The following is a 20,749-nucleotide window of genomic DNA, read 5'->3' as shown; positions in this document are numbered from 1 at the left end:
CTAGGAGATTGGATCTCCTAGGGCTGGCACACCCCCCCCCCCTTGGGATCCCTATATATAATGGGGGTAGGAGGGCCTCTTGGGATACAGCTTTGCCTTTGGTGCAGCCCTCTTCCCTCTCCCAAGTACTTCTCCTCTTCTGCGGTGCTTGGCGAAGCCCTGCAGGATTGCCACGCTCCTCCATCACCACCACGCCATTGTGCTGCTGCTGGATGGAGTCTTCCTCAACCTCTCCCTCTCTCCTTGCTAGATCAAGGCGTGGGAGACGTCACCGGGCTGTACGTGTGTTGAACGCGGAGGTGCCGTCCGTTCGGCACTAGGATCATCGGTGATCTGAATCACGACGAGTACGACTCCATCAACCCCGTTCACTTGAACGCTTCCGCTTAGCGATCTACAAGGGTATGTAGATGCACTCTCCTTCCCCTCGTTGCTGGTCTCTCCATAGATAGATCTTGGTGACACGTAGGAAAATTTTGAATTTCTGCTACGTTCCCCAACAATGGCATCATGAGCTCGGTCTATTGCGTAGATTCTATGCACGAGTAGAACACAAAGTAGTTGTGGGCGTTGATTTTGTTCAATATGCTTGCCGTTACTAGTCTTATCTTGATTCGACGGTATTGTGGGATGAAGCGGCCCGGACCAACCTTACACGTACTCTTACGTGAGACCGGTTCCACCGACTGACATGCACTAGTTGAATAAGGTGGCTAGCGGGTGTCTATCTCTCCTACTTTAGTCGGATCGGATTCGATGAAAAGGGTCCTTATGAAGGGTAAATAGCAATTGGCATATCACGTTGTGGTCTTTGCGTAGGTAAGAAACGTTCTTGCTAGAAACCCATAGCAGCCACGTAAAACATGCAAACAACAATTAGAGGACGTCTAACTTGTTTTTGCAGGGTATGCTATGTGATGTGATATGGCCAAAAGGATGTGATGAATGATATATGTGATGTATGAGATTGATCATGTTCTTGTAATAGGAATCACGACTTGCATGTCGATGAGTATGACAACCGGCAGGAGCCATAGGAGTTGTCTTTATTTATTTATGACCTGCGTGTCAACTTAAACGTCATGTAATTACTTTACTTTATTGCTAACCGTTAGCTGTAGTAGTAGAAGTAATAGATGATGTGACAACTTCAAGAAGACACGATGATGGAGATCATGATGATGGAGATCATGGTGTCATGCCGGTGACAAGATGATCATGGAGCCCCAAGATGGAGATCAAAGGAGCTATATGATATTGGCCATATCATGTCACTATTATTTGATTGCATGTGATGTTTATCATGTTTATACATCTTATTTGCTTAGAACGACGGTAGTAAATAAGATGATCCCTCATTAAAATTTCAAGAAGTGTTCTCCCCTAACTGTGCACCGTTGCTACAGTTTGTCGTTTCGAAGCACGCCGTGATGATCGGGTGTGATAGATCCTTACGTTCACATACAACGGGTGTAAGACAGTTTTACACATGTAAAACACTTAGGGTTAACTTGACGAGCCTAGCATGTACAGACATGGCCTCGGAACACAGAAGACCGAAAGGTCGAGCATGAGTCGTATAGTAGATACGATCAACATGAAGATGTTCACCGACGTTGACTAGTCCGTCTCACGTGATGATCAGACACGGCCTAGTTGACTCGGATCATGTAATCACTTAGATGACTAGAGGGATGTCTATCTGAGTGGGAGTTCATAAGATGAATTTAATTATCCTGAACATAGTCAAAAGGATTTTGCAAATTATGTCGTAGCTCGCGTTTTAGTTCTACTGTTTAGATATGTTCCTAGAGAAAATTAGTTGAAAGTTGATAGTAGGAATTATGCGGACTAGGTCCGTAAACTGAGGATTGTCCTCATTTCTTCTTAGAAGGCTTATGTCCTTAATGCACCGCTCAGTGTGCTGAACCTCGAACGTTGTCTATGGATGTTGCGAACATCTGACATACACGTTTTGATAACTACATGATAGTTCAGTTAAACGGTTTAGAGTTGAGGCACCAAAGACGTTATGAAACGTCACGAAACATATGAGATGTTTCGAGGGCTGAAATTGGAATTTCAGGCTCGTGCCCACGTCAAGAGGTATAAGACCTCCGACGATTTTCTTAGCCTGAAAACTAAGAGAGAAAAGCTCAATTGTTGAGCTTGTGCTCAGATTGTCTGAGTACAACAATCATTTTAATCAAGTGGGAGTTGATCTTCCAAATGAGATAGTGATGTTTCTCCGAAGTCATTACCACCAAGCTGCTAGAGCTTCGTGATGAACTATAATATATCAGGGACATATATGATGATCCTTGAGATATTCGCGATGTTTGACACTAAAGTAGAAATCAAGAAGGAGCATCAATTGTTGATGGTTGGTGAAACCACTAGTTTCAAGAAGGGGAAGGGCAAGAAGGGATACTTCATGAAACGGCAATTCAGTTGCTGCTCTAGTGAAGAAACCCAAGGTTGAACCCAAACCCGAGACTAAGTGCTTCTGTAATAAGGGGAACAGCCACTGGAGCAGAATTATCCTAGATACTTGGTAGATTAGAAGGCTGGCAAGGTCGATAGAAGTATATTGGATATACATTATTTTAATGTGTACTTTACTAGTACTCCTAGTAGCACCAGGGTATTAGATACCGGTTCGGTTGCTAAGTGTTAGTAACTCGAAATAAAAGCTACGGAATAAACGGAGACTAGCTAAAGGTGAGCTGACGATATGTGTTGGAAGTGTTTCCAATGTTGATATGATCAAGCATCGCACGCTCCCTCTACCATCGAGATTGGTTAACCTAAAATTGTTATTGGTGTTTGCGTTGAGCATAGACATGATTGGATTATGTCTATCGCAATACGGTTATTCATTTAAGGAGAATAATGGTTACTCTGTTTATTTGAATAATACCTTCAATGGTCTTACACCTAAAATGAATGGTTTATTGAATCTCGATCGTAGTGATACACATGTTCATGCCAAAAGATAGTAATGATAGTACCACCTACTTGTGGCACTGCCACGTAAGTCATATCGGTATAAAACGCATGAAGAAGCTCCATGTTGATGGATCTTTGGACTCACTCATTTTTGAAAGGTTTGAGACATGCGAACCATGTCTATTGGTGTATATGCATGAAGAAACTCCATGCAAATGGACCGTTTGGACTCACTTGATTTTGAATCACTTGAGACATGCAAATCATACCACATGGGCAAGATGACTGAAAGCCTCGTTTTCAGTAAAATGGAACTAGAAAGCAACTTGTTGGAAGTAATACATTTTGATGTGTGCAGTCCAATGAGTGCTGAGGCATGTAGTGGATATCGTTATGTTCTTACTTCACAGATGATTTGAGTAGATGTTGAGTATATTTACTTGATGAATCACGAGTCTGAATTATTGAAAGGTTCAAGTAATTTCAGGTGAAGTTGAAAGATCGTCGTGACAAGAGGATAAAAGATCTATGATATGATCATAGAGATGAATATCTGAATTACGAGTTTGGCACAGAATTAAGACATTGTGGAAATTGTTTCACAACTGATACAGCCTGGAACACCATAGTGTGATGGTGTGTCCGAACATCATAACTGCACCCTATTGGATATGATGCATACCATGATGTCTCTTATCGAATTACCACGATAGTTTATGGGTTAGGCATTAGAGACAACCACATTCACTTTAAATAGGGCACCACGTAATTCCGATGAGATGACACCGTATGAACTATGGTTTAGAGAAACCTAAGCTGTCATTTCTTAAAAGTTTGGGGCTGCGACGCTTATGTGAAAAAGTTTCAGGCTGATAAGCTCGAACCCAAAGCGGATAAATGCATCTTCATAGGACACCCAAACAGTTGGGTATACCTCCTGTCTCAGATCCGAAAGCAATAAGGGATTGTTTCTAGAATCGGGTCCTTTCTCGAGGAAAAGTTTCTCTCGAAAGAATTGAGTGGGAGGATGGTGGAGACTTGATGAGGTTATTGAACCGTCACTTCAACTAGTGTATAGCAGGGCACAAAGAGTTGTTCCTGTGGCACCTACACCAATTGAAGTGGAATCTTATGATAGTGATCATGAGACTTCGGATCAAGTCACTACCAAATCTCGTAGGATGACAAGGATGCGTACTACTTCAGAGTGGTACGTAATCCTGTCTTGGAAGTCATGTTGCTAGACAATAATGAACCTACGAGCTATGGAGAAGCGATGGTGGGCCCGGATTTCGATAAATGGCTCGAGGCCATAAAATCCGAGAGAGGATCCATGTATGGAAACAAAGTGTAGACTTTGACAGAACAGCTCGATGGTCGTGAGGCTGTTGAGTATAGATGGATTTTAAAAGGAAGACGGACAATGATGGTAAATGTCACCATTAAGAAAGCTCGACTTGTCATTAAGAAGTTTCCCGACAAGTTCAAGGAGTTGACTACGGTGAGACTTTCTCACTCGTAGCGATGCTAAGAGTCTGTTGGAATTATATTAGCAATTACTGCATCATTTATGAAATCTTGCAGATAGGATGTCAAAACATTGTTTCCTCGACGATTTTTGAGGAAAGGTTGTATGTGATACAACCGAAAGGTTTTGTCAATCCTGAAAGATGCTAATAAGTATGCAAAGCTCCAGCAATCCTTCTGAGGACTGGAGTGAGCATCTCGGAGTTGAAATGTATGCTTTGATGATGGTCAAAGATTTTGGGTGTATACAAAGTTTATGAGAAACTTGTATTTCCAAAGAAGTGAGTGGGAGCACTATAGAATTTCTGATAAATATATGTTCTTGACATATTGTTGATCAGAAATGATGTAGAATTTCTGGAAAGCATGCAGAGTTATTTGAAAAGTGTTTTTCAATTGAAAACCTGGATTAGGCTACTTGAGTATTGAGCATTAAGATCTATAAGGATAGATCAAAATGCTTAATGGTACTTTCAAATGAGCACATACCTTGACATGATCTTGAAAGTGTTCAAGATGGATTAGTCAAAGAAGGAGTTCTTGCCTAAGTTTTAAGGTATGAAGTTAAGACTTAAAGCTCGACCACGGCAGAATAGAGAGAAAGGACGAAGGTCGTCCCCTATGCTTAAGACGTAGGCTCTACAGTATGCTATGCTGTGTACCGCACCTGAAGTGTGCCTTGCCATGAGTCAGCAAGGGGTACAAGAGTGATCCAAGAATGGATCACAGGACAGCGGTCAAAGTTATCCTTAGTAACTAGTGGACTAAGGAATTTTTCTCGATTATGGAGGTGGTAAAAGAGTTCGTCGTAAAGGGTTACGTCGATGCAAGCTTAACACCTATCCGGATAGCTCTGAGTAGAGATATCGGTTGCGTATAATGGAGCAACAATTTAGAATAGCTCCAAGTAGAACAGTTATTTGGAATAGCTCCAAATAGAACGTGGTAGCTACATCTACAAGATGACATAGAGATTTGCGAAGTACACGCGGATCTGAAAGGTTCAGACCCGTTGACTAAAACCTCTCTCACAAGCAACATGATCAAACCCAGAACTCATTGAGTGTTAATCACATAGTGATGTGAACTAGATTATTGACTCTAGTAAACTCTTTGGATGTTGGTTACATAGCGATGTGACCTGTGAGTGTTAATCACATGGCGATGTGAACTAGATTATTGACTCTAGTGCAAGTGGGAGACTGTTGGAAATATGCCCTAGAGGCAATAATAAATTGGTTATTATTATATTTCCTTGTTCATGATAATCGTTTATTATCCATGCTATAATTGTATTGATAGGAAACTCAGATACATGTGTGGATACATAGACAACACCATGTCCCTAGTAAGCCTCTAGTTGACTAGCTCATTGATCAATAGATGGTCACAGTTTCCTGACCATGGACATTAGATGTCATTGATAACGGGATCACATCATTAGGAGAATGATGTGATGGACAAGACCCAATCCTAAGCCTAGCACAAGATCGTGTAGTTCGTATGCTAAAGCTTTTCTAATGTCAAGTATCTTTTCCTTAGACCATGAGATTGTGCAACTCCCGGATACCGTAGGAGTGCTTTGGGTGTACCAAACGTCACAACGTAACTGGGTGATTATAAAGGTGCACTACAGGTATCTCCGAAAGTGTCTGTTGGGTTGGCACGAATCGAGACTGGGATTTGTCACTCCGTGTAAGCGGAGAGGTATCTCTGGGCCCACTTGGTAGGACATCATCATAATATGCACAATGTGATCAAGGAGTTGATCACGGGATGATGTGTTACGGAACGAGTAAAAGAGACTTGCCGGTAACGAGATTGAACAAGGTAGCGGATACCGACGATCGAATCTCGGGCAAGTACAATACCGCTAGACAAAGGGAATTGTATACGGGATTGATTAAGTCCTTGACATCGTGGTTCATCCGATGAGATCATCGTGGAACATGTGGGAGCCAACATGGGTATCCAGATCCCGCTGTTGGTTATTGACCGGAGAACGTCTCGGTCATGTCTGCTTGTCTCCCGAACCCGTAGGGTCTACACACTTAAGGTTCGATGACGCTAGGGTTATAAAGGAAGCTTGTATGTGGTTACCGAATGTTGTTCGGAGTCCCGGATGAGATCCCGGACGTCACGAGGAGTTCCGGAATGGTCCGGAGGTAAAGATTTATATATAGGAAGTCCTATTTCGGCCATCGGGACGAGTTTCGGGGTCATCGGTATTGTACCGGGACCACCGGAAGGGTCCCGGGGGCCCACCGGGTGGGGCCACCTATCCTGGAGGGTCCAATGGTCTGAAGTGGGAAGGAATCCAGCACAAAGTGGGCTGGGGCTCCACTTTCCCCTAGGGCCCATGCGCCTAGGGTGGAAGAGGAACCCTAAGGAAGAGTCCCAAGGGGGTAAGGCACCTCCTAGGTGCCTTGGGGGGGAGGGAAACCTCCCTGGCCTCCGCCCCCCCTAGGAGATTGGATCTCCTAGGGCTGGCGCACCCCCCCCTTTGGGATCCCTATATATAATGGGGGTAGGAGGGCCTCTTGGGAAACACCTTTGCCTTTGGTGCAGCCCTCTTCCCTCTCCCAAGTACTTCTCCTCTTCTGCGGTGCTTGGCGAAGCCCTGCAGGATTGCCACGCTCCTCCATCACCACCACGCCGTTGTGCTGCTGCTGGATGGAGTCTTCCTCAACCTCTCCCTCTCTCCTTGCTAGATCAAGGCGTGGGAGACGTCACCGGGCTGTACGTGTGTTGAACGCGGAGGTGCCGTCCGTTCGGCACTAAGATCATCGGTGATCTGAATCACGACGAGTACGACTCCATCAACCCCGTTCACTTGAACGCTTCCGCTTAGCAATCTACAAGGGTATGTAGATGCACTCTCCTTCCCCTCGTTGCTGGTCTCTCCATAGATAGATCTTGGTGACACGTAGGAAAATTTTGAATTTCTGCTACGTTCCCCAACAGCGCCATGCTGCGAGCCGCAGGGGATCTCGTCGGAGATGCGCCACGGGGCCTAAGGAAGAAGAAGCTGGGGTGATTTTTTTTTGCTTCAGATCCAACCGTCACGTGGCTCGCATCGAATGGCTATGGCTGGACCGGCCGAAATTTTCGGCCGGTGCGCCGGCGCCTAGCGGTGCCCTTTATTTTATAAAAGTTTTTACTAGTGCTAGTGGCCGGTCCGATCCGGTTCTGTGAGATCTCTAGACGTGGTTGACTTTACGCAGAGAGCATCCCTTTGGTTGCATTAATTGCTGGCAGCACGGAAGAGATAATGTAATAATAGAGGAAAAACATTATCTCCAAATCTTGCTAGGAAAGGCCCAGTTCTTTTGCCAGAATCTGAGGATTCTTCCAGAATCCGGCCCCTACCCAGCTTTTCCCAGAATCTCTAAGCCCCATTTGTTTTACAATCTTATCTAGTTAAGGTCTAATTAGAAAGGATTGTAAAACAAATAGTGCTTAAAGATTCTGGGAAAAATTGGGTAGGGGTCGGATTCTAGGAGAATCCCCAGATTCTGGCAAAAGAACTGGGCCTTATTATTGAGGAAAGAAGATACAGAGAAGCAGGAACTTTTCGTAATCTCTAAGCCATCGTGTATCTTAATTTTCCGGGAACAATCTAGGCAGCTAACTCAAGGCCCAGTATCTCAAAGATGATTATAGGGATATGGTGTGCATACATGTGTGAGTGTATGTACGTATTTGTGAGTGGTTGAGATTGTACTGGTTTAAAATCTGTTTGCCAAAATCACTAAATCAACAATTGACCACATTTTTATGGCGCTGGACAGCAACAATGAGCTACACAAATTCACCGATACAACAAATATGCACACTACACAACCCTCTTCATTTGTAATGAACTTTGAGGACAGTTTCAACCAACAAGAAGCGGAATTACACAAACAACATGCACATGTGACACAGGAGTTAACATGGAAAAACCTCACCAATCCACAAAGCTTCACTATGAAAATGATGAGTATAAAGTCTTCTCTAGAACATCTAGAGAGTTTTACAACACACTCTCCACGTTGCCAACCGGCAACAACAACAATAGCCACAAGAGGCAAGATATCAGCAAAGTAGAGTTTACACAGCTTTTGTACCATTCTGTGTTTTGCAAACTGCTCTTAAACCGCTTAACCAAACAGTATCAAATTTGGCAGACAAGTAGACACAGGAGTTCTTGAGATCCCCTCAAAATTTCAGCTCGATCGGACATTGTTTGCCTACCCAAACTGTTCTCACTGCTAAGAAAAGGCCTACTAGTGGCGCACCAGTTTTCCCTACTAATGGCGCACTACTGGTGCGCCACTAGTATTTTTTACTAATGGCGCACCAGTGGTGCGCCATTAGTATCTGGTATACTAATGGCGCACCACTGGTGCCATTAGTATAGGCCACGATGCGCCATTAGTATAGGCCACTGGTGCGCCATTAGTATAGACCACGGTGCGCCATTGGTATTTTTGAATTTTGAAGGCGGGGAAATAGGAGTGGCGCACCGTCTAACCCCCACCATGCGCCATTGCTATTTTTGAATTTTGAATTTGGATCTGGATCGCGATTTTTTTGCCGATTTTTTGCCCATTTTTTGCTCGTTTTTTTGCTCATTTTTTTGCACGATATTATTTCAAATTTTGTTCCCGTTTTTGGATCTTGTACATTCTTTTTCCGTGTTCTTTTGCCGGAGAGGAGTTCGCCGGAGAGGAGGAGGAGGTGACCGGAGAGGCGCTCGCCTACATCGCCGGAGAGGAGGAGGAGGTCGCCGGAGCATCGGAGAGGAGGAAGGAGAAACCATGAGGGGATGGGAGGAGAGGAGGGAGGAGGAGCTCACCGGAAAGGAGGGAGGAGGAGCTCACCGGAGAGGAGGGAGAAGAAACCGTGAGGGGAGGGGAAGGGAGGAGAGGAGGGAGGAGGAGGTCGCCGGAGAGGAGGAGGTCATCGGAGACGGGGAGGAGGAGGTCGCCGGAAAGGAGAAGGAGGTCTCCGGAGAGGAGGAGGAGGAGCAGGTCATCGGAGAGGAGGAGGGTAGTATGGTGGAGGAGAGAAGGGAAGATGGAGTGGAGGAGAGGAGGAGATGGAGTGAAGGAGAGGTGAAGTGGAGGAGAAGAATGAAGAGGTAAGGAGGAGAGGACACGCCCAGCCATATATACGACATAGTAATGGTGCACCGTGGGCAGGTGCGCCATTACTATTTTTTTATTTATTTATTTTGAATTTTGAAGGCGGGAAGATACTAATGGCGCACCATGGGCAGGTGCGCCATTAGTAACTTTTTTTATTTTTTTGATTTATTTTAAATTTTGAAGGCGGGAAGATAGTAATGGCGCACCATGGGCAGGTGCGCCATTAGTAAGTTTGCATTTTTTTAAAATTTTTTGCCTTTTCAGATCTTAAAAGTCCCGTATCTTTTTTTCTGTTAGGTTTTTGAGGATTTTGAAAATGTTTGTTAAATTCGGATGTAACTTTTCGAGTAGATGATTTTTCATATAAAAAACTTTTTCATTCGAGTTCGTATGCAAAAGTTATGCCCATTTTTATAAATTCTCGAGAGATTTTGAAAAAAAATCGAAAATTCATGTTTGTAAATTTTGCTAACAACTAGACCACATATCACATGGGAATCTTATTTTCTTTTATTTTTTTGACATTTCTATCATTTTATTTTATTTTATTGAAATTTAAAAGGCGGTCCGGGGGGGTGTGCATTCGCGGGAATGTTTGGGCCAAATTACTAATGGTGGGATGGTGCGCCATTACTAGTTCAACTAGTAATGGCGCACCAGTCCCACGGTGAACTAGTAATGGCGCACCATCCCACGATGCGCCATTAGTAATTTAAAAAATAAAAATAAAAAAATTGAAAAAAAATTGAAACATAATTACTAATGGCGCATCGTGGGAGTGGTGCGCCACGCACAATTTTTTTTATTTTTATTTTTTAAACTACTAATGGCGCATTGGCGCACCACTCCCACGATGCGCCATTAGTAATTATGTTTCAATTTTTTTTCAATTTTTTTATTTTTATTTTTTAAACTACTAATGGCGCACCGTGGGATGGCGCCATTACTAGTAATGGCGCATCATCCCATGGTGCGCCATTAGTAGTTTTGAAAAAAATTTAAATTTTGTTTTTACTAATGGCGCATCGTGGATGTGGTGCGCCATTAGTGTCCATATTGGCTATAGCTGTTTTTGTAGTAGTGTCTTCTCCCAAAACCACTCTGTTCTGAAACTGTAGCAGTCAGAGCTGACACCAGATCAAAGTACTCAAAGTTAGGAATGAGATCACCAAGTTTGCGGTCGATCCAAACACGTTTGAGCCTTCAATCACCAGCTTTAACACTGTCTAGTCAGATGTAGCAAAGCTGGACAAAACCTCTTTTTTTTCTTCCTTTCTCTCAGGTTATGTTTTCTCTTATGTGTGTTCTAACTCTCTCACAAATGGCAGCCTCTACCAGCAGAAATGGAGTGGCTAGGGTTTTCTCCTTATTTCACTTTCTTTGAAAGCGCTCTCAACCGTTGGATGCAACGAAGATCAACGGTTCATATGTGTTGGACTTGTGTGGGTTGATATTAGGCTGCCAACACACCTCCATGTGAAGGGACTTAGCCCAATAATTTTGAGACAAAAACTGATAGTGGGGCCTGCTTTCAATGATGACGTGCCGCTAAGTCTTTACACTCTTTCATTGTTCCGTTGTATATTTTTTACTAACTAGTACAATGCATGTGTGTTACAACTTAATATAAATATTCTAGTATGGTTGTTTGTGATTTACCTGCCCATGCAATTATGTAAATAAATGTTCATCAAATTTCGTTTGTGATTTATCTTATTTTTTGATCAAAAGTTTGGTAAGTAAATTAAAGTGTTTTGTTTCCAGGAAAGTCATTCACACAGAGAGAAGAAAAGCAATCCGATCCTCTTCTTCTCCAAGCCGGTCGAGAACGAGCCGACCCTGCAACCGTCCTAGTGTGCCGCCATGGCTCCTCCCCTGTGAACTCATGCTCTAATGGAGCTCCTCCTCGTGCTTCTCCTGCCGCTGTTTGCCATCGCATCACCGTACCGGGCCGATGGCCACCGCGTCCTACCGCCGCCGGCACCTGCTATGAAGGGCGCGTCATGGCGGCAACTACCTGAGGAGCAGCATGCAGGGAGTTGAGTGTTCGCGGCTGCATGCGTTTGTCCGCCGGCCCCGTTCGACCGTTGCCTGGCCCCATGAAATAGCAGTAATGGGCAGAGATCAACGCGGTGGTGGCTCTTCAACGAGGCGAGGAAGATGACTTATGGTGTGGACTTATGCCACATCCCAGGTCGATTCCTTCTGGCGGCTATGTAAGTAAGCAAGCGCTTCCTCTTGAAGCGCTTGCTTACTTAGCCGTCAGACAAAAATACTAGAATCTGAGTGCTGTGGAGTGAACATGCTTCTAGAAAACAAAAAATATTGTGGAAATTCAAAACACGGCCTGTTTGAATTGTCGTGGCATTCAGTAGCACTTGGTACGGTAATGACTCATGTGAAGTCTTGTAGCACAATATTTTCCGGTTCTAGTTCCTTGAGTTTTTTTATTGTTTTCATTTTGTTTAACACGAAAAAATGTATTGTAAAAGTGAATATTTTGAAAATTGTGAGCAATTTTCAAATTTTGGGAACAATATTCTAAAATTATGAACATATTCTAGTTTTTCTTAAAAAATTCCAAACTTTTTTAATTGTTTTTGAAAAAATATGTAGAAAGCAGAAAATTAAAAACATGGTAAAGGAAACAACTGAACAAAATGAAAAACGAAAAAAAAACCGACCAGAGCCTTCATCAAAGCACGTTCATTGCCTTTATTGCTGTTATGCTTACTAATTACATACTCGCTCAGAAGGAGAGGACACCGGTAATTGAATGCTTTCGCGAATCAACCTGTGGTTGAGTTGGTTAGGTGAATAGTGGTATCCCCAACCTACCAGGGTTTAAATCCTGGTGCTCGCATTGTTGCTGAATTTATTTCAGGATTTCCGGCGATGCGCTTTCAGTGGGAGGAGACGTTCCCGTCGACGACGAGGCGCCTACGGTGACTTCGTAAATCTCAAGATGATATGCCGGCTCAGTCTCTCGGAGGTGCTCATAGGGGTAGGGTGTACATGTGTGCGTTCATAGGGGTAAGTGTATGCGCGTGTATATGAGCGTTTGTGTCTATACTGATGCTAAAAAAAGCAATTGGATGCTTTCGAAGCGGTCATATACTGCGCACATCTTTCTTGGCACGTATGTTAACGGAATATACAATTAATGTTTATACTCCATAGAAATGTATAGGACACGTACATACAATGGATGAAAATATTATGTCTCGATGCGTTTATACAATGTTTCATACAACGGAGTAATAATGGCGAGCATGTTGGCTGTGTTTCATAAAAGAAAGGAAAGATACATTTTGATGCATGAATGCCTTAATTATTCGATAATAATGTGGTTGTGGGCAGTGCACGTTTACATCTCCCGCTTCTTTAGCTTAACAATGAGCCCGTTTTCATCTCCAGTATACAAGATGTCTTGGGCTGGATGCTTTGCCCTTCTTCTATCACCTCCACATCAAAGTTCCACAACATTAAGGCTATGATGGTCTCATCTGCATAACAGCAATTTCTTTGCCAAGGCATATCCTTGGGCCCGAATTGAAGGCCAAGAACTTGTGAGATGGTACGTACCTCAGATTGTTGCCATCTTTCGAGAGCCACCAATCTGAGTTATAGTCGAGACAGTCCCCACACGCCCTCCATTCTCCCCAAGGAGTGGAGAGAAATAAGGATGGTGTCACCAGTGCGCACCTCATGGCCACTCGGCATTATATCATCAGCGGCCACTATCTTGCGCTCGAATGGTGCCTCTGGGTACAACCTAGGAGTTTCGTACAAGACGGCTCTCAGATAGACTAGAGATTTGGTTTCGTTCGGCTCAAAGATGATCATGGCATCCACACCAGCCGCTACTTTGCATGATGCAATGGATGAGAGTTCACTCCGGATGATTGACACAATGTTTGGGTTCTGGGCAAGGTTGTAGAAAATCTATGTCAGGGTCATTCCAATTGTGTCCCTTGCAGCGAGCATGTAGCCAATGTTCTTGGCATAGGACAAGCCATCGTCAATGTACTTTGGGTAGGAAGACATAATATCCACACCATGTTGTTCCTCGCCATTACCAACATGCATAGGACAAGCCATCGTCAATGTACTTTTGGTAGGAAGACATAATATCCACACCATGTTGTTCCTCGCCATTACCAACATGACATGTGTTGATCTTCCTCCTTTCCATCATCTCCACGATGAACCTTCGTAGCACTTTGTGCGCTGTGCAGAGCTTTCTTTCGAGGCCGATGTTTAGCCACCTCATTAATTTCCAGTAAGAAACTGGCATGATGAGCCAGAAAAATCCCACCTCCTTGATTGTGTCCAAAGAGATCGCGGCGTCCATGGGTGGTTTGCCTGAGGATAGGAGGCCAGGATCCACACCAAAGAGAGATATAACAGCCAGGTCAAACATAAACCTCGGTGTCAGTTCTTGCACGTCAAAGGGAGTGTCGGTGCTCGCCATGTTGGCGAGCAATGCGAGGAGGTTGTTCTCCACCTTGTTGCAGCAGCAGCCCTCCGTACTGGCAAACATCCGCGGGTTGCAGAGCATGTTCTTCAATTTCCCACGCTGGGTGGCAGAGTCTTCACCATTGATGGTGAAGAGGCTGCCACCCATGACGTCGAAAATACCAGCGAACTCGGCACCCTTGGAGAAGTTGGCGTAGTTGGTCATGAAGATGTGTCGGACATTAGCAGGGTCGCACGTGACGAAGAACCGCATCACGGTCCTAGATGGGCCATGTGCCCTGAAGTTGTGGCCTAATCCGGTAAGGACCAGGGTGAGATAGTCATGCAACTTGTAGACATTGACCATGAAGGAAGGAAACATGTGCAATATTGGCCAGTTTGTGGGAAGCACTGGTGTGTTCTTGGATCTACTACTAGCCTTGAGATGTAAGTATAAGGGAACAAGTAGCACAAGTAACGTGGAGATGAATAGAATTGACATTGTTAGCAGTAGTGTGCGATAATGGGCATGGCTATGGCTTCATATATAGACAAGTTCCCTCATGATATCCCAGTCCATTGGCAGGATCACGTTTGAATCAGGCTGACTGATCCCTTTCTTGTAATTAGTGTTTTCCATGGATTACATTCTTCTAGCATGATTTTCTATGAACCGGAAACTATACTGGTCTGGTTAATTAGTATATTTGCATAAACGTGCCATGGATCAATTAATTTTTGACCGGATTTTCCTTTTTTCAATTAGATTCGATGTGGTTTTCTGAATTACAACTTACTAGTACGATTTTTTCCCATGGATTATACTCCACTAGTGTGATTATATTATTTCACTTTCAACCGATTAATCTACTACTCCCTCCGTAAAGAAATATAAGAGCGTTTAGATTACTAAAGTAGTAATGTAAACACTCTTATATTTGTTTACAGAGGGAGTATTTGACATAAATTACAAGAAAATCTACTATTCGACATGTCTTTTAATTTGGTTTGATCTTATTCACAACCATAGATCTAAATTTCTTCTTTGAGAAATATAGTACTTATTTAATTGTCAACATATAATGTTATGATTTGATATCTATATTGCATTGGGAATTAACATAACGGGGAAAATATGGACGAAACACACGGAATGGACTTTTTTGCTGCCACCGGCTGCCCACAGTTCAATTTGCTATCCTTGCATGAAATGCCGATATTCATACTGACTTACATGGACATGGACAAGGATGCACGAATTCGCCAGAGTCTAGCCCACATTGCACTTTTTCCTCCTCTTTAGCTATGATTATCTTCTTCGCCCCCCTCATGCCTAAATCCTGGCTCCATCCCTGTCCATTGGTACTATACAGTGTCAGCATAACTACACTTCATTGGGCTCAAAAGCAGGTGGCAGTTGGCGGATTTTCCAATAAGAAGATTTGGCAGTTGGCAGTGCAGTACTTTATAAGTTTCATTCCAGATTAGATCAATCCTAACTTAGCTCTTCGATGCTCTCCTTGTAATTCCTGTTCACATCTTTTTCGTAAGCCATGTGCACATAGTTAGCAAAATGTGGTGCATTGTGGCAATATTTTGGTCAGCATTTCAAACTTGTAATCAGGAATATGCTAGAAAATAAGGAGAGTGACATCTATCGATGCTATATACATTTACTCCAACTTATATTAGATACATTTAGTTAATTTGAAATGCTTAGGATTTTGTTCTGCATTGGCTCAAACTTCTCGGTGGATGGGCTCATAGCCCCGTGGTGAAAGCGTGGTGGTGTCTCCTTGCCTACTTGAATTCTCCATGCCCACCATCCGGCGTCCGAGCTCGGACCTCATCACGTCAAGAAAAAGAAAAAAGAGGTCGATCTCGAACGTTGATCGCCAGCCAAGCCACACCATAGTCTCGGTCAAGTACACCCTTGAGCCATGTGGCCATAAGACTGCCATGGTTTAGGCCTATGGCCAAGGTTACAATATACTCTCTCTGTTTTTATTTACTCCGCATATTAGTTTTGGTCAAAGTCAAGCTTTACAAACTTTGACAAAGTTTATAGACAGACATATTAACATATACAATAACAAATCAATACCATTAGATTTGTTGTTGAATGTACTTCCACATCATATAGATTTGTTATGCTAAATGTTTATATTCTTTTCTATAAATTTGGTCAAACTTTACAAAGTTTGACTTCAGTCAACTCTAATATGCGGAGTAAATAAAAACGGAGGGAGTACTTGCAATCGACCCATGTGGCCGCGTGCATATTTTCTCATTTGTATGGCGCTGACTTATACTTATTTTCTTATGTGTACGGCCCTGACTTATAATTTTCTTAATTGTCCGGCCTGACTTATATTTTTCTTAATTGTACGGCAGTAAATTGCAAGGCACGTACGCCATCTATTCGTACGTGCATGTACGCGGCAAGAGATGAAATACACCATCGGCACATTGCATACGCAATAGAGGCTGCCATGTATGCTTTGGATTTCCAGTTTCACTTCTTCGTACACGCGGCGCGCCAAAGATTCATGTTTCTCCACGAGCACCAGAATTCCCTATTTCGTATGAGAAAACAAGGTGTAAGCAACATTGGTTCTCAACCACATACTCCCTCCACTTTCTTTATTTCGTATATTAATTTTGTCTTAACCAGAAGAGTGTGGTTTTTGTGCACCCACGATCAAAAACTTGGCAAATATTTTTCTAAATCTAAAATTTTGTGCATCCAATATCCTTCAGGTGTCCTTCAACCCTAGGTTGAATGTCAACATTAAGTTGACCCGCATTTACTGTTTGAAAATTTCTCATTCCCCTCGGACGCTTCCTTGAAGCTTTGTCCTCTTGTGTTCAGACCCCTCCCCCTCTTGAGTGGTCAAGTGGACCTATGGGTTATATTCACTTTCTCTGGCACATTCACTACGGGAACATTTTACTTTCTCTGGCACATGCAACTGGTAGTTTATTTGCGATACTTTGCAAATTGATAATCTTCTGAACCTCCGGTTAAGATTCATTCGAACATGAATCTAAGGACTAGATATCTATTCCAGACAATCAATGTGGTTCTTATCTCCCTCTAATGCCGGAAAAATGTCCTCATCAAAATACAACCAGCGTACCAGGCCATAAATTAACTAGTTCCCTTCACAAACTTTAGGTACTTTATGATGATGGATAATTGTACCTCACATAGATCCCCATTTCCCTACTATATACTTGTACCCCGTGTAATCTGATCAATCAAGAAAAAAACAATAAAGAGAAAAGTATCTAGAAAAAGTGTGAAATTTTTTATACATAATTCCTAAATATTATTAAAAGACGTGCGTACAATTTTGAAAATTATGCAATCTTTTTTATAAAATATGAAAAAAATACTCCCTCCTCTCCATATTACTTGTACTAAAGCAACTACAAGAAATATGGATCAAAGCGAGTATAACTTCTATGAATAATTTTGTAAAATTCGAATTTTAAAAACATGAATATTTTTAAAAGAGTTGAAACACCAAAAATAAATAAAAAGGAAAAGGAATGAAAATAAAAAAGGGAAAAGGGAAAAGAAATAAAAAGAAAAAACTGGAAAAAAAACTGTGAACACAAACAGAAATAAAAACACGAACCAGACAAACCGCTATGAAAGCTATGGGAAAAAATTGATTGCAAAGAAATTTTTTCTGAACAATAACCTTCAAATAGGGAATTCGGGAGTGCTTATTTAGTTTTTTTTAGACAAGGGAGCGCTTCTTTAGGGAAGAGTAATAGCGAACGACATATTTTCAGCAGTGTTAACGTGCGCTACAGGAAGAGTGCGCTACAGGATCCCAAAACCGGTTTTGGGAACTGTCTAGAACCGGGTTTTCTCGGATTTCCGCTTCTTTTGTTATCTTTTTTTCTGTCTCTGTTTCTTTTTTCTTTTTCAAGTTTATTTTCCTTTTCCTTTTCCTGCTTCTGCTTTTGTTTCTTTTCCTTTCCTTTTCTTGTTTGCTTTTTCAAATTCATCTTTCTTTTAAGAAAAAGTTTAAAATTTTATTTTTTTTCCTTTTCCAAATTTTGTTCATGAATCGAGAAAATGTTTTGTGTTTAAAAATGATCATTTTTTCAAAATATCTTTGTTTTTTTTAATTTTATTTCAGAAGTTTTCATAATGGTTCTGTTTTATAAATTTGTTCATAAATTGAAAAAGTGTCCGGGACTTAAAAAAAATCATGTTTTCAAAAATTGTGCAGAATTTAAAAAAAATCATTTTTTCCATATTTGTTCAGAAATTGAAAAAATGTTCTGGTTTCATTTTTAGGAATTTGAAACAAGGTTCCTGTTTTTCAAATTTTGTTGTCAAACTCAAAAAATGTTCGAGATTTTCTAACAATGTTCGGTGTTTCAAAAAATTGTGCAGATATTTCCAAATTTGTTCCGAATTTTAGAATTCTTTATAATAAAAAAACAGATTTTTAAATATTTCGTAGTGTCAAAAATGTTCACTTTCTTAAAATATTGTTCGCACATGTCCAAAAAAATCAAAAATTTGAATTGTATTCACGTTGTTAGAAAAATGATCAAAATTTGAAAAAATGTTTGAAATTCTAGAAGATTTTTAAAAATTCCCATCTTTCATAAATTTTTAAGATTTTCCAAAATTACTTGTCTTCTGTTCTTTTACAATTTGCATGAAAATGTTCGAATTTTTTTAAAAGGTGTTCATATCTAGCGCTCTGTGATTAGTTCTTTCCTTTTAGCGCTGGCCTATAGTAACATGCAATTGTTAAGTGCGGTAGTTAGCGATGGTGTTCTGTAATTGACTGTTCTGGGATTCGATTCCACTTGACAGCACATGCTATTGTAATTTTTTTTCCGTGTGCTAAAGTACAAGCGTGATGAACGCGGGCTGTTGACAGCGCTTGTTATTTTGATTTATTTTTTCCGTTGTGCTACAGTATGAGCGTTACGAACGCGCACCCACGCTAATGGGCAGGCCCATTCGGGATTCCTGTATGCATCGTGACCCCAATTTGACGCGGAACATGTCTAATAGGAGCTCCCCTTAATTAGGGTGGCAACTGTTTCTCGCTTTAAGCGAGGTGGGAAAGATCGCTCGCTTAAGGGGAATACGCTAATCGGGCCGACCCATTCACGACGAAGAACGCCCTTCGAGAACATGGAGCGCGGTGGGGATTCCAGACGTGGTCTCCTGGTTTCGAGCGACTGCGTCAAGCCACTAGACTAGCTTTCTGTTCATGATAGTAGTAGGGCGAACCATACTTGTAGAGAAATAGAGTTGGGTTTTCTCTTTTTAAAATTTTTTTGCTTTCTTTTTGTTTTTTTGTTCTCCGAGCTTTCTCATTTGTTTTTTCAGTTTTTTTCATTTCCTTTTTCCTTTGGTTTTCATTTTTTTGGTTTATCTTTGTTTATTTTTGTTTCTCATTCTACATTGTTATATACATGATCAACATTTTTAAAATATTTGTTCAACATTTTTTGAATACCTGTTTCACACTTTTTATATACATGATCAACATTTTTTTCAACTACTTGTTCAACATTTTTCAAATACTTATTCAACATTTCTTAAATACTCGTTCAACATTTTTAATACTTACTAGTTCAACATTTTTCAAATACTTGTTCAACATTTTTTAATACTTGTTTAACATTTTTCATATACTCATTCAACATTTCTTAAATAATCGTTCAACATTTTTTAATATTTAAAACACTTGTTCTACATTTTTGTTTGAATGCTTGATCATCAATTTTCAAATAGTTGTTCAACATTTTCCGAATGCGTCATTAACATTTTTCAAATATGTGTTCAACATTTTTCAAATAGTTGTTCACCATTTTTCAATTAGTTATTCAACATTTTCCATTTGTTTTTGTAGAATTTTTTGTAATATGTATGCTTAAAATATTTTAAAGTATAAACAAAAGTACAAAAAAAAAACTCGCTGAAGGCGAGGAATAGAAGCGCCTCGTATTTAGTGCCTTTAGGGCTGGCGCGTCACTAGCTTAATGGGCGACGGCCTGGTAGCAGCGCTAGTAGGCCGTTGCCCATTAATCATGAATTATGAAAAATGTTCTCTATTTTAGAAAATTGTCTTGAATTTTACAAATATTCATTTTTTTGGAAAAATATTTATGAATTTGAAAATACTTATTGCCACCCGCAGCAGCAGTCGCCGCTCTGAAACCATGCAGCAACAAGGCAAGCACTCCGTAGCCGTGCACAATACCACTATCAATTATTTCCTGAGATGATGCCAGTCAGGCCCCGTCTACTGCCACTCATATTTCATCGTCAGGGTAAAAACTAATTAAGCTCTGTTTTTTTGTGGTGATCGAGCAACAACAACAACAAGGGAAATTTTGAAGAAACAACCCCCAAACCCGTTTTTGGTTTTTTACACACAATGGTAATATACATAGCATGTCTATCATGTACAACACCTTTTTTTATGAAGGAATGTACACTTCAACAGAGAAATTTCACTTTGTACAACATCACAGGTTCAACAACTGCATCAAGGCCTGATGGTAAACCAGACCTTGTTCACAGCTGGGATGAGCAGCTAGCATTCTTCTGCTGAGAAGAACACAAGCTGGCCATTTATTTCACCAACAGGGGAGGTGATCACAGCTGCAGAGACCAAGTAGGTGAATTCACA

At 41.5% G+C, this 20,749-nt stretch overlaps 1 pseudogene; it reads right to left on the bottom strand.

Annotated features, from left to right (window-relative positions):
• Positions 1-12,975: 12,975 nt before the first annotated feature.
• LOC123184137 (noroxomaritidine synthase 2-like) lies at positions 12,976-14,568 on the bottom strand (annotated as a pseudogene).
• Positions 14,569-20,749: the final 6,181 nt, after the last annotated feature.

This window comes from Triticum aestivum, chromosome 2A, assembly GCF_018294505.1.
Source record: "Triticum aestivum cultivar Chinese Spring chromosome 2A, IWGSC CS RefSeq v2.1, whole genome shotgun sequence".
NCBI lineage: Eukaryota > Viridiplantae > Streptophyta > Magnoliopsida > Poales > Poaceae > Triticum > Triticum aestivum.
This window is presented reverse-complemented; position numbering and strand designations above follow the sequence as displayed.